Here is a 12,336-nt window from a genome sequence, read left to right on the forward strand (position 1 = left end):
AGTCCCATCCATGTTGATGTAAAAGTTGGGTATTCATCTTTTCTGACGGCTGAGTAATATTCCATTGTATATATGGACCCCATCTTCTTTATCCATTCATCTGTTGAAGGGCATCTCGGCTCTTTCCACAGTCTGGCTATTGCGGACATTGCTGCTATGAACATCGGGGTGCATATGGCCCTTCTTTTCACTACATCTGTGTCTTTGGGGTAAATACCCAGGAGTGCAACTGCTGGGTCATAGGGTAGCTCTATTTTTAAATTTTTGAGGCACCTCCACACTGTTTTCCAAAGTGGCTGCACCAACTTGCATTCCCACCAACAGTGTAAGAGGGTTCCCCTTTCTCCACAACCTCTGCAACATTTGTTGTTTCTTTCCCTGCCCATTTTTGCCATTCTAACTGCATTTCTTTATGGTGTGTTCACGTGGACCCATCCTGCTCTGTCCCTTGTAATTCCTGCTGGATTGTGGTTGAGATTCAGGCTTTCTGTTTGATTTCCAGCCTTGTGCTAACTCGTCTTGAAAATTATTCTCCCTTCCTTCTTCCTCCCCTCCCCTCCCCTCCCCACCCCTCCCCTCCCCTCTCTTTTTTACTAGGTTTTGTGGGTTCTTCTTTTCCTCTTGTAGATCTTCCTTCTTTTACCCGGGGGTGCATCCTCTCCAGATGAATGCGTGTCTGGTTTCCGCCTCTCCTCTCCTCCCGTAGCACATCTTCATCATTTCTGGGCTGTTTCTGGCTGACCCGGGCAGCTGTCAGCGACGTGCTGTCTGTCTGTTGCTCTGACCGTGTGTGGGCAAGCTCTCCTCATCTCCCTCCTGTGCCGATGCTGAGCGTCCCGCACATACAGTCCCTCTGCGGGAAACCCCGGGTCCCGGATTGGCGCCAGTGCGTCCTTTGGGAACTTCCCGCTTGCTTTCCGTGGGCCGGATGCAGATTAAGGTCCTCATGTGTGTTACTTCTGAGTTCGTGGAACAGCCCGAGCTGGGCAGCACTTGGGAGCGTTGTCATTCTGGGTGTCGTATCACAGAGTGGCCCAGCATGTAACCAGCATTGGACGAGGAGATAGAACATCACCCACCCTCAAGGGCCCCACCGATGCCCTCCCAGTCCCGGTGGACCGGTGAGAAGCAGGTGGCCTGGGATACACGGCCCAGAGCCTCCAAACCCGCCAGAAGCTGGTGTTGGATGTGCTCACTCGCTGCCTGATGAGTTTCTGCAGCTCGTTGTTACCGGGGAACGTGGCCGTGGGCAGCCATGCAGAAGGCACGGCACGGGGTTGGGTGCGTCCAAGATGGCTTGGAGCCACCCCCCCCCCCCACTGTCCGCCGTGTGTTTGGGGAACGGCACGAAAGGTCTCGAGCCTGGGGCCCACCTGCAGGCATGAAGTGAGCAAGTGCAGGCTGGGCGCACAGCCAGGACCAGGGGACAGCAAGTGCCCGCTGAGCGTCTCTTACCTTCATCGGTCTCCTTGGTCAGAGCGGGCACTGCCCACCTGGGGGACACTCACCAGTGACAACGGAGAGAGAGGCCATTTTGCCATCGTGGCTGTTGCGATGCCCCATGGGTGCGAGTAAGGGCGTGGGACGTGGGAGAAGTCACCACGACGCAGGGTCTCATGGGTATAGGGTAGCGGGAGCTGGCCTGGAAGCCCGTGGCCCACTCTTCCTGGCGGGTGGCGTGGTGGGTTCTGTCCAGAGGCCGGGAATGTTGGAGAGACACCTGCTCTCCAGGCCCACAGCCATGAAGGTCTGCCAGGGGTTTGGTCTCTACTCCCAGGAGCATAATTGTTTCCGGAACCTTCTAAAGATCACCTGTCTTCACTTTGTTGAGACAAACAAAGCCCCTGGAGGCTGAGACCGGCACTCCCACAGGCATGAACCCCGGCAACAAAGCAGCCGTTGTCCCTGCGTGCAGGTCCTTGCCAGGTTGAGTCCTGGAGCCGGGGACACGAGACGGACCCTGGAATCCCACCCAGAGGCCCCATGGGAGCTGCTGTGCCAGTCTGTCACCCCTGTGTCCGCCCGCCCAAGGGGGAGGTGGTGTCTCAAGGAGCCAGGTGGCTGTCCCTCTGCCGTCCCCGGCGTGTCCCCTTCCTCCCCCTCCCAGGTGCAGTCTGGACCTGTCTCTCCTTTAAGTGACTACTGCCCAGTCTCACACCTCCAGTGGGAGGACGTTTTCCACCTCTGAGCCAGAGTATCTGGCAGGGCTCCTCGAAGCCTGAGGAGCAGAGTCCTTCCTGGTCGGGGTTCACAGGGCCGTGGAGGGGACGGCACAGTGAGGGGGGCTCTGGATCGCCACACACGCACGAAGGGCTCAGTGTGGGGTCGAGTGCAGACTGGCCAGCAAACCGGGCCTTTTAAGTGAGTGGCAAGTGCGAAGATCAATACAAACTACTGTTCTTCTGTTATTTATAGTTTTGAGGGAAGTGGGGACAGAGCTGGCCCTGAGCGCACGGCAGTCCGGTCTCTACCTCGCCCTGCGTGGCCCATCCCAGGGAGGGCGGGAGGAGCCCGTGACGGGGCCTCCTTGGGAGCACAGAGCGCCAGCCCCAGTGCCCAACCTCCACCCCCCACCCAGGGCTTGGCTCCGAGTCGCTCGGTGGCAGCCACCATCCCCCGTGTCCATCACATCCACCACGACCCATCTGGATGGGTCCCTGGAGGTGCAGGGACTGGCCACCTCCTGGCAGGTGCTTCGGGAGAATGAGTCTCTCCTCCTTTGCTTTACCGATGCTTCCATTTATTGTGTATCTTCAGCTTTGATGTTTCATTTAGGAAGAAGCATCTGAGCTGTGATCCTGATCCCCTCAAAGACAATTTATTGCCGTTCATCCATCCTCTCTCCTTTCTCTCTCGTTCGCACGCACACACGCTCAAACTCCTCCCCCAAAGCAGCGGCCTGCCGCGTCCCTGCTGTGCCCGCCTCCCCGCCGCTCACGTCAGCTGATGGGGACGCTCCGCCATCTATCACTTGCTTACAAATGGACTGTCAGACATGCTTGGTTTCCAAGTGACCTTGGCCTTCCACTTAACATTGAGGATCAAACTAGAAAGCCAGTGGCACAGACGTCCCACCTCCTCCTCCCCCAGGTTTTAACCCCTTCCTCACCTTTCTCCCAGACACGGCACTGTATTTGGTCTTATCTGAGGTCTGCGGCTTTGAATGTTGGGACTTCTTCACCTGTCTTGGCCATCTCTGAGCCCCTCTCCTCATTTGGTAGCTGAGAATCAAGCCCCTACTGCTCCCTATTGGCCTCTCCTTCTACAGAGACTGTCCATCATGAGAGAAGGTTCTGGAAGGCCTGGGCAGGAATGGCGTTCTGCCTTGAAAAGCTCCATTTGAGCACATTGGTGGGTACACGCTAACTCCTTACTCTTGACCCCTCAGGAGGTGAGCACTCTGTGTCTTCTTGTAGGAGTTCATGAGGTCCAGGCTTCTGGGAACAAGTCACTTCCCGGCTCCCCTCCATGAGGGTTTGTCTTAGGACCATCTTTCCAGAGGGTCTGTGGGTCGGGTATCCCCCTGCCTTGCTCTCCGCGGCGTCCTGGCTCTGGGTGGCTGAGCGGCGTGGGGGCTGCTCTGGGGGAGGTGCGGGCGGGCCATGCCTGGCTCCCTGGCCCCACTCTGCTAGGGGCTTGTCTCCCATCCAAACCAGAGTCCTTTTCCCAGAATCCCTCCTCTCCCCTGGGACTTCTCTGCCTTCTCCTCACCTCTCAGGCGAAGCTCTGGAGTTCTAGGGCTCACTGGTACTCACATGTGTCTGAATGAGGGACGGCCATGGACACGGATGCATCTCCAGCTCTGACCTCCCATCCAGGGGACAGAGCTCACTCTCCCTTGACACCTGCTCAATGAAAACGCAACGTTGCCTGGATGGGATACCTGGATACCTGGACCCTCTCTTCCTCTCTCTGACCCCCACGTCTGGTCCCACTGCTGTTCCCTCTCTCAGCTTGTGGTTCGCTTAAAAAAAAAAAACACAACTTTATTGAGGTGTAATTTACAAGCCATAAGTTCACTCATGTTAAGGATACCTATTCGGTGATTTTGAGTGAGTTTGCCGAGTTGTGCAGACATCACCCCCATCTGGGTGTGGGATCTTCCATCACCACCTGCCTGGCCCTCATCCTCGCCAACTTCTAGCCCCTGACACCCACTAACCTGTGTCCTGTCTCTGTGGTCACCCTATTGTGGGCATTCCGTACCATTGGGGTCCTACAGGATGTGGCCTTGCGTGTCTTGCTTCTTTCACTCAGTGGAAGAGTTTTGAGGCTCACGCACCAGTGTTTCTTTCCTTTTATTGGCAAGGAGCACTTCACTGATGGACCATATTTCGTTCATCCATTGGCCAGCGGATGGCCACTTGAGTTGTTTGCACATTTTGGCTGTGAGCCTCTGATTCTGTTGTCCAAGCCAGCACCCTGGGTTCACCCCGAGCATTTCATCTCCCCGGCCCCCTTGCCAGAGTCCACCGCCAGGTCCTGTCCTGCACCATCTGGACCCCTCGGACCTGGGCTCTCCTGTCCTTCTCTGTGACCAGGCTGTGCATACTGCTGTCCCCCCACCGGACCAGGAGAACCCACACAGTGCCCCAGGCGACTGCTTGCAGTGTAAACACAGTCCCACCGCGTCCTGTCAACCTTCCCCAGGAGCTCTTACTGTTCCAAGGATAAAGATCTGATACTGACACGGTGCGCCTCCCCTGCCCCGCTGATCCCGCGTGGGGTGTCCTCAGGGCCCTTGCTTCCCCTGCTCCGCCCCCCCCACAAGGCCGTGATTCTGCAGGTGCGCGCTCTGTGGCTGCGTGGCCAGCGTCTCTCCACCAGCGCTCCTGCTCTGTCTTGTGCTTCCTTATGCCCCCGCGGCTGGTGCGTCTCAATGAACTATGTCTCATGAGAGAGTGAATGAAGTCATCTGCACCCTCGCCTCCGGCGGGTGAGGGGGTGACATCTGAGCAGTTCCCTAGATGATGAGAGGTTAGCGCAGTGAAGACCTTTGTGCAGAACCTCCCGGACACTGGGTCTGCAGGTGCAGCAAGCCTGGGTTGGAAGTGAACTCGGTGTGTCCATGCAGCAGAAGGAGGTGATGGGGCTGAGGCGGGGGCAGTGATCTTGCTGTGGAGAGGTTTGGTGCAGCGCGCATGACCTCGTTAATATTTGAGAAGGGGGATCTTGGCTTCTCTGGGGGTGGGGTCCACGAGGAAGGAAGGAAGTAGAAGCCGGTGGGAGACTCCTGCAAGCATCCAGGATGGTGTGGCTCCTGATGACCGAGTCGATGAGATTGGAGCAGGTGTAGCTCTTTGCATGAGTGTGCTCTGGCTGTTCGAAGGGTCCTTACTGGTGACTTGTGTCGGCATGTTGTTTTTTTAAGATTTTATGTATTTGTTTTAGAGAGACAGACAGAGATAGAGAGAGCAAGTATGGGGAGGGGCAGAGGGAGAAGCAGGCTTCCCCGCTGAGCAGGGAGCCCGATGCAGGGCTCGATCCCAGGACCCCGGGATCATGACCTGAGCCGAAGGCAGACACTTAACTGACTGAGCCACCCAGGTGCCACTTGCCTCGGCAAGTTCTCAAATGTGATGCCTGCATCTTGATAGTTTCTCAGCACAGGGGGAAAAAAAAGATTTCTTTTAAAAATTGAGATATAATTTCCCTTCCATACAATTTGCAAATTAAAAGTGTACAATTCAATGGGTTTTAGTAAATTCACAGGTGAGTGTGTGCATCACCACAATCTTAGAACATTCTCACCACCCCAGAAGGAAACCCCTGCCCATCAGAGGTCAGCCCCCAGCCCCCTGCCCCCCAGCCCCTGGCAACCACTCACCTGTTTTCTGTCCCTATGGATCTGCCTTCTCTGGACATTCCCTATCAGTGAATTCATGCAGTATGTGGACTGGGAGACAGAGCCATGCTTTCTTTGGTTGACTGTCTCCCCTGAGACCAACAGTTACCACATCGGTGCCTCGAATGCCATCGTTACACGGCCTCACACGTGCCCCCAGAGCCCGGGCAACTCAGACAGGAAAAACTCTTGCATCAGAAAATGTACAGTCTTTCAGGCTGCCATTTGGTTTCTAGATCGTCCTGTCTCGGAATGTGCTCTTTCCTGCCGGCTTGTTCGCTACCAAAAGGAAACTGGTTTGGGATTTCAGGCTTACTTAGAAAATTACTTGTACGTGACCCTGACTTGAGCACATTTTCTGCCCTGAAAGAAAAGTCAAGAGGATCCAGTGGGCTGGAGGAGGTGATGGTGATAAAGCTCTTCCTTCAAGAACTTCGAGTCCCTGCAGTGTGGCCCAGGGTTGACTCCAGTCCTGCCAGGGAGGCCCCCAAGAGGCTGAGAAGTGCCTTACATCTTGATTTGACGCTGTTTATTTTTTTTAACATTAAGAAAATTAAAAATACAGGACAGGTCAGAATAATATCCTAAATACCAGTGTGTCTATTATGAATAATTGACAGTGTTAGCATTTTGTCACTTGTTTTTTTTTTAAGGGAGAGCGTGTGCATGAGCAGGGGTGTGGGGGGAGACACAGAGGGAGAGGGAGAGAGAGAATCTTAAGCAGGCTCCACACCCAGTGCAGAGCCCAACGCAGGGCTCGATTTCACAACCTTTAGATCATGACCTGAGCCAAAATCCAGAGTCAGATGCTTACCCAACAGAACCACCCAGGTGCCCTGCATTTTGTCACTTTTTAAGACTAGAATTAAAATTTTCCTGCTAAAGTCAGAGTCTCCTTTGTCCTCATGCCCAGCCCCCTCTCCTCAGAGGCAAACACTGTCATGAATTCAGTGTGAATCCCTCTTGTCTCTCACTCTCTGTTTGTATCAGTGATCACTACATAGTGTTGTGTTACGTAAAAAAGAACATAGATACCTGGCATCATACTGGGCATGTCATTCATAACTTTTAACACCTGGTAGTATATATTTTTTTATAGATTTTATTTATTTATTTGACAGAGAGAGAGAGAGAGAGAGAGAGAGGGAACATAAGCAGGGGGAGAGGGAGAGGGAGAAGCAGGCTTCCCGCCGAGCAGGGAGCCCGATGCGGGACTCGATCCCAGGACCCTGAGATCATGACCTGAGCCGAAGGCAGACGCTTAAGGACTGAGCCACCCAGGCGCCCCCTGGCAGTATAGAGACTTCTTTTCTTTAATATTATTCATTCACCAGTTATCCATTTATCCTTCTGTTACTCCTTCCCTCCATCTGTCCACTCATCCATCATTCCTCCATCCATTTAGCCACCCGTCCATCCATCTATCCACCCATCCATCCATCCATCCCTCCCTCCCTCCCTCCCTCCCTCCATCCATCCATCCCTCCATCCATCCATCCATCCACTCATCCATCTATTTGCCCATCCTTCCCTCCCTCCCTCCCTCCCTCTATCCATCCGTCCATCCACCCATCCTCCATCCATTCATCCATCCATCTACTCATCCATCTATCTACCCATCCATCCCTCCCTCCATCCCTCCCTCCATCCATCCCTCCCTCCATCCATCCATTCATCCTTCCATCCATCCACCCACCCAGCCATCTATCTATCCATCCATCCATCCCCCATCCATCCATCCCTCTATCCATCTATCCACCCATCCATCTCTCCATCTCTCAATCTGTCCCTTCCTCCCTCCCTCCCTCCATTCATCGCTTTTGCGATACAGAAGCAGATGCTCTGGATCTTTGATCTCTAGCTTGAGTGACCCTGCTATGTCTTTGTAGGGCACATTTGGATCACTTTTTGGGGAGGATGGAAGGCATGGACTCTGGTTTTCCTTGTGGTTTCATAAATTGGTTGCTAAGGCCAAAGAGAGCCCCTCTTGCCTGGCCCCCGACTTCCCTCTGCCTCCATTTTCTCTGTGATGTGGTGATGATAATCAACCTCCTTATCCTTAAATGGAGTGGTTTACACTTCACAGTTTTACTCAGGAAACTAGTGGGTTTAAAATACAGGGGAAGGCCTGGGGGGAAGCCTCGATAATGTCGGTTATTATTCATCTCACATGGCTGATGGCTGAAGGCCGAGAGGGGCTTTATTTTCATTTGCATCATTAAAAAAACAAAAAACCCCTAAAAACCCTGTTTAACCAGCATCAGTTTTGTGTGTTGTAAGGATTCCGCACTGCATCTCCTGTTGGGTATTAGGTTAATGTTTTATATATGAGAGAGACCGGCCTGGCTTGCTTGGTCTCCGTAGCCCGTGTGACAAATGTCTGAGTTGCTGTGCCCTTCTGCTTAAGCCTTGACTTAATACCTACTTAAATCTCTCTGAGAAAATAACATTTGGGGAGGTGGCTTTGGTCTGGAATTATTATACATTCTGTAAAAAAGCTTTGTAAATCCCGCATTGTGTTAAGAACATTGCGGCTCAAAGGCCACGCTGGTGAGAAGCAGACCTCTACTCCTTCCCTGGTGTCCCAGGCTGATAAGAATTACCCAGAAGGTGGCACTGCCAAGGCCCGAACTATCAATATTTAATTTTCTATGTTAAACCCAAGGATGCAGTGCTTCTTTTCCGGCACCTTTTGTGGTCAGATCTCTGTGACTCCTCCTCTTGGGTCTGACTCCTGCCCGCTCAGTTTTGACCTTTCTCTTCACACACTTCCTCGCTGGATGGGTGGGGGATCGTACCCCACAGTGTCCATGCTGCATCTACCACCAGCCCCCTGCCTGTCTCCCGTCCACTTCTCGGCCCCTGCCTGCTGACCCGTGGCTCTGTGTGCGCTGCTGGGACCCAGGGATCTGCAGCCCCGCCTCTCACAGCTGTGTGAGTCGGGGAGCCCTTCTGAGCTTTCTTTGTTCCTCTTCGGGCTCAGGAGCGCTAATCCTAACCCCCAGAAGCACATGAGATGTGTTGGGGGTCAGGACCACATGATCCCTCTCCGCACCCCCCCCAAATGTCCTTTCCTCCACTCTACTTCCAGAGGACCCCCCCACCGACAACGTCTAGCCAGAGGAGAATTAACTCGCCTCCAAGGAGGGCACGAGTCACTGATGGATTCTGAGCCAGTGCCTCTGTGTTCTGTCCCCTTGACAATAGCGAAGACTGCCAGTTAGCCCCTTAAAAACGAGCCACCACATGTGGTTTTCCCACCACTTCAACAGAGCATCAGGTGGTGATGAGGCTCTTACTTTCAAACTCTTCAAGAGTTTGAAAACTCTTACTCTGATTGGAAATATGAGTCCACAGCCACTTTATCCTTCATTAGTGCTTAAATGTCCACAATCACCAGCGTGGCCCCTGGACTTCAGCATCCTCAGATCAGGCTGTCCTTCTCAGTCAAGGTCACCCAGCATTTCCTCTTCCCTAGAAATCCCTTGTTTTAAGCTTCATGTGTTAGCCTGGAGAACGTTTCCCTGTTTGCTGCCCCAGGTTCCAGCCTGAGAGGTCCTTGTCCACAGCAAAAAGCATCATTTCCTTTGGACGCTTACATTTGGAACCTACCCAGTCCCGGTTTGGGTTGCCTTGGTGTTGGCTACTTTTCGGAGGTGTGCAAACCTGCAGATTGTATGCAAACGGCTGTTAAAGGCCCAAACATGCCTGAATTCACCTTAAAATGGCTCCTGGCACATTCTGTTTATGATGGCTCTTTTAAAACGCATCATAAAAGGACTGCTAATAACATAAAGTGTGACCCGGAGGAAGCTTTACATGTGAAACGCAGTCCTCTGCAATGAATGATGTGCTCAGAAGCTTGGGTTTCTTTTCAAACATCCTGAGTTCTTGCTGAATGCTGCTGGGATATTTATTCTCCCTGGGGTCTATGTCTCCAGCTCTGGGTTCTGGAGCTGGTCCAGGGTGATGCAGGGAGTGTCCCCTTGGCACCACTACCCCCAAATGCCTAGGCAGCTCTCCCTCTGATTGTTTTTAACTTTTTCTGGGTGGAAGTCAAGGATTGAAGTGGATTGAAGTCTCATCTGGGGAATGTGAGCGAGCAGATGTGTTGGAGATGGTAGGCCGAATGTTTCTGTGCAGTGCAGCCTTGCGTTGTTGATGGTTCTCTCCTTGGCCTCTGACCGTGCACTGTAACAATGCATATGTTATGCACTATGATATTTACCATTCTTTCAAGCTTTGTCTAGACGCTCCCAGACCCTTGTAAGGTCTCACAGAATGACCACTGCCATCACCCCCATTGTACAGGACCCAGAACAGATCTGGAGAGCAGTTTAGTCTCTTCCATAAAATTCTCTTGTCCTATTGTTGCAAATCAAAAACAGTCTTGTCCAGCTTCTGCCTCCTTCTGCCCTCGTAGGCCGACCACTTGGGCATTGGTGGGCACACGACCCCAGAGCACAAAGTTTTTGATCTTCTGTGGATCATGTGAGTTAGTTGACAACACAGATGTGGCCCACCCAGAGCATGTGGTGCTTAGTGTGAGGCAGAGACTGGGCCATGGTCACAGTGTTATGGGCTGAGTTGTCCCTCTACTCCAATCCCTGTGTAGAAGTTCTAACCCCTAGCACCTCAGGATGTGAGTATATTTGGAGGTGGGGGTCTTTAAAGAGATGATTAAGGTAAAATGAGGTTGCTCAGGTGGGACCTCATCCAATAGGAATGGTATCTTTTTTTTTTTAAGACTTTTATTTTTTGAGAGAGCGAGAGAGAGAGAAAGAGAAAGCACGAGTAGGTGGAAGGGCAGAGGGAGAAGCAGACTCCCTGACCTAGCAGAGAGCCTGATGTGGGACCCCAGCCAAAGGCAGACATTTAACCGACTGAGCCACCCAGGTGCCCCAGGAATGGTGTCTTAAAAGGAGATCAGGACACAGACACACACAGAGGCCTGACCCCGTGAAGACACAGGGAAAGGACAGCCTTCTACACACCAAGGAGAGAGGCCTCAGGAGGACCCAGCTGTGCCCATGGATGCATCTTGGACTTCCAGCCTCCAGGACTGGGAGACAATGAATGCCTGTGTTTTAAGCCCCCATCTGTGCTGTTTTGTTAAGACAGCCCTAGAAAATGGATATGCATGGTGTACATGGCAGACCCACACTGGGTGTCTGCCTTCACCTGTCTCCAAGGCCAGTGTTCTTTCCCTTGTGTCCTGGTATTCTCGGTTGTTAGCCTCACATCTTGCAGAAAGGCTACAACTCATTGACCAAGCCGGAGAGTAGACTTCTCTCGCTGTCTTCCTTTTTGATTTGAGTTTGGCCATGAGCTTTACCAGTGGAGGGTGGAGTTTCATACGGGTTAACCACCCAGCCGACCAGAGCTGTGCCGCTGACAACTCTGCAAACATGGGCACAGTCTGCCCTCTCTGGATCTTTGCTGTATTCTAACAAGGTACCATATTCACAGTGCCCTGGGTGCAAAGTAAGCCTTCGGTCATGGCAGCTCCCACCGTCCTCATTGTGGTCCAGACCAGACCCTACTTCATGTTGGATTATGTCGCCTGGGAGTGTTCTTTTTCCAGAACGTTGTGTTCAGTCCAGTTCTGTCAGTATATATGGAGCTTCAGGTGTGGCTGTGCCAAGAAATAGACACACACACACTCTTGTTCTCATGTTGCAGCTCGTAGTGTGGAGTAGGGAGGACTGCTAATCAGCTGGGTGTTGGGGTGGGGCCACATGCATGGGGTGGGGCGGACATCTTGGAGGAAGATGTGCATAGTTTCCCTGTGCTTGAATATGCCTCCCTGTAGGCGGTTGGCCTCTGTGGGCTGAGAAAACCTGAAGAGAGCTGGAGCTGGCTGAATGAACCCTAGGATCTTCCTGGGCAGATCCTTAAACCGAGGCTGATGTTGGTCACAGAGGCTGCTCTCACTGTTGGATTTTACAGGTTCCCCCCCACCCCACCTCCATGAATGCACTGCTCGTCAGGAGCTAAGGGAGAAGCCGCTCTGATTGGGGTCTTGGAGGTGTCATTACATCCACTTGCAAGTTTTCTGTATCTTAAGCCACGCAGCTCAGCCCAGACACTTGGGGAGGTTTTTTCAGGTGGATCTGGATGTCACAGCGTTTGAGGTGTCGCACCAGGAGATCAAAGAGTGATGGTTACTGAAATGTCATAAGGCAAAGTACATGCTGGTCTGTCCCTAACGGCAAGATGGAGAGGCCGTGACCCACCGGCCGGACAGGAGGGAGCGGGGTCAGCCGACCCACAGGCCGGACAGGAGGGAGCGGGGTCAGCCGACCCACAGGCCGGACAGGAGGGAGCGGGGCCAGCCGACCCACAGGCCGGACAGGAGGGAGCGGGGCCAGCTGACCCACAGGCCGGACAGGAGGGAGTGGGGTCAGCCGATTGGCTTGGATTGTGCTCCATGGGCAGTCAGACTAGCTCCCTGGGTTCAGTTTAGGACACTCAGTGGTGAGCTCCACCTG

General features: G+C 53.1%; 1 protein-coding gene across 1 annotated transcript in view; it reads left to right on the forward strand.

The window, feature by feature from the left end:
- SHANK2 (SH3 and multiple ankyrin repeat domains 2) overlaps window positions 1-12,336 on the forward strand; it is a 457,214-nt gene that overhangs the window by 75,446 nt on the left and 369,432 nt on the right. The gene's annotated exons all lie outside the window — the stretch shown is intronic.

Source organism: Leptonychotes weddellii, chromosome 11 (genome assembly GCF_054177405.1).
Source record: "Leptonychotes weddellii isolate Sample4059 chromosome 11, ASM5417740v2, whole genome shotgun sequence".
Classification (NCBI taxonomy): Eukaryota; Metazoa; Chordata; class Mammalia; order Carnivora; family Phocidae; genus Leptonychotes; species Leptonychotes weddellii.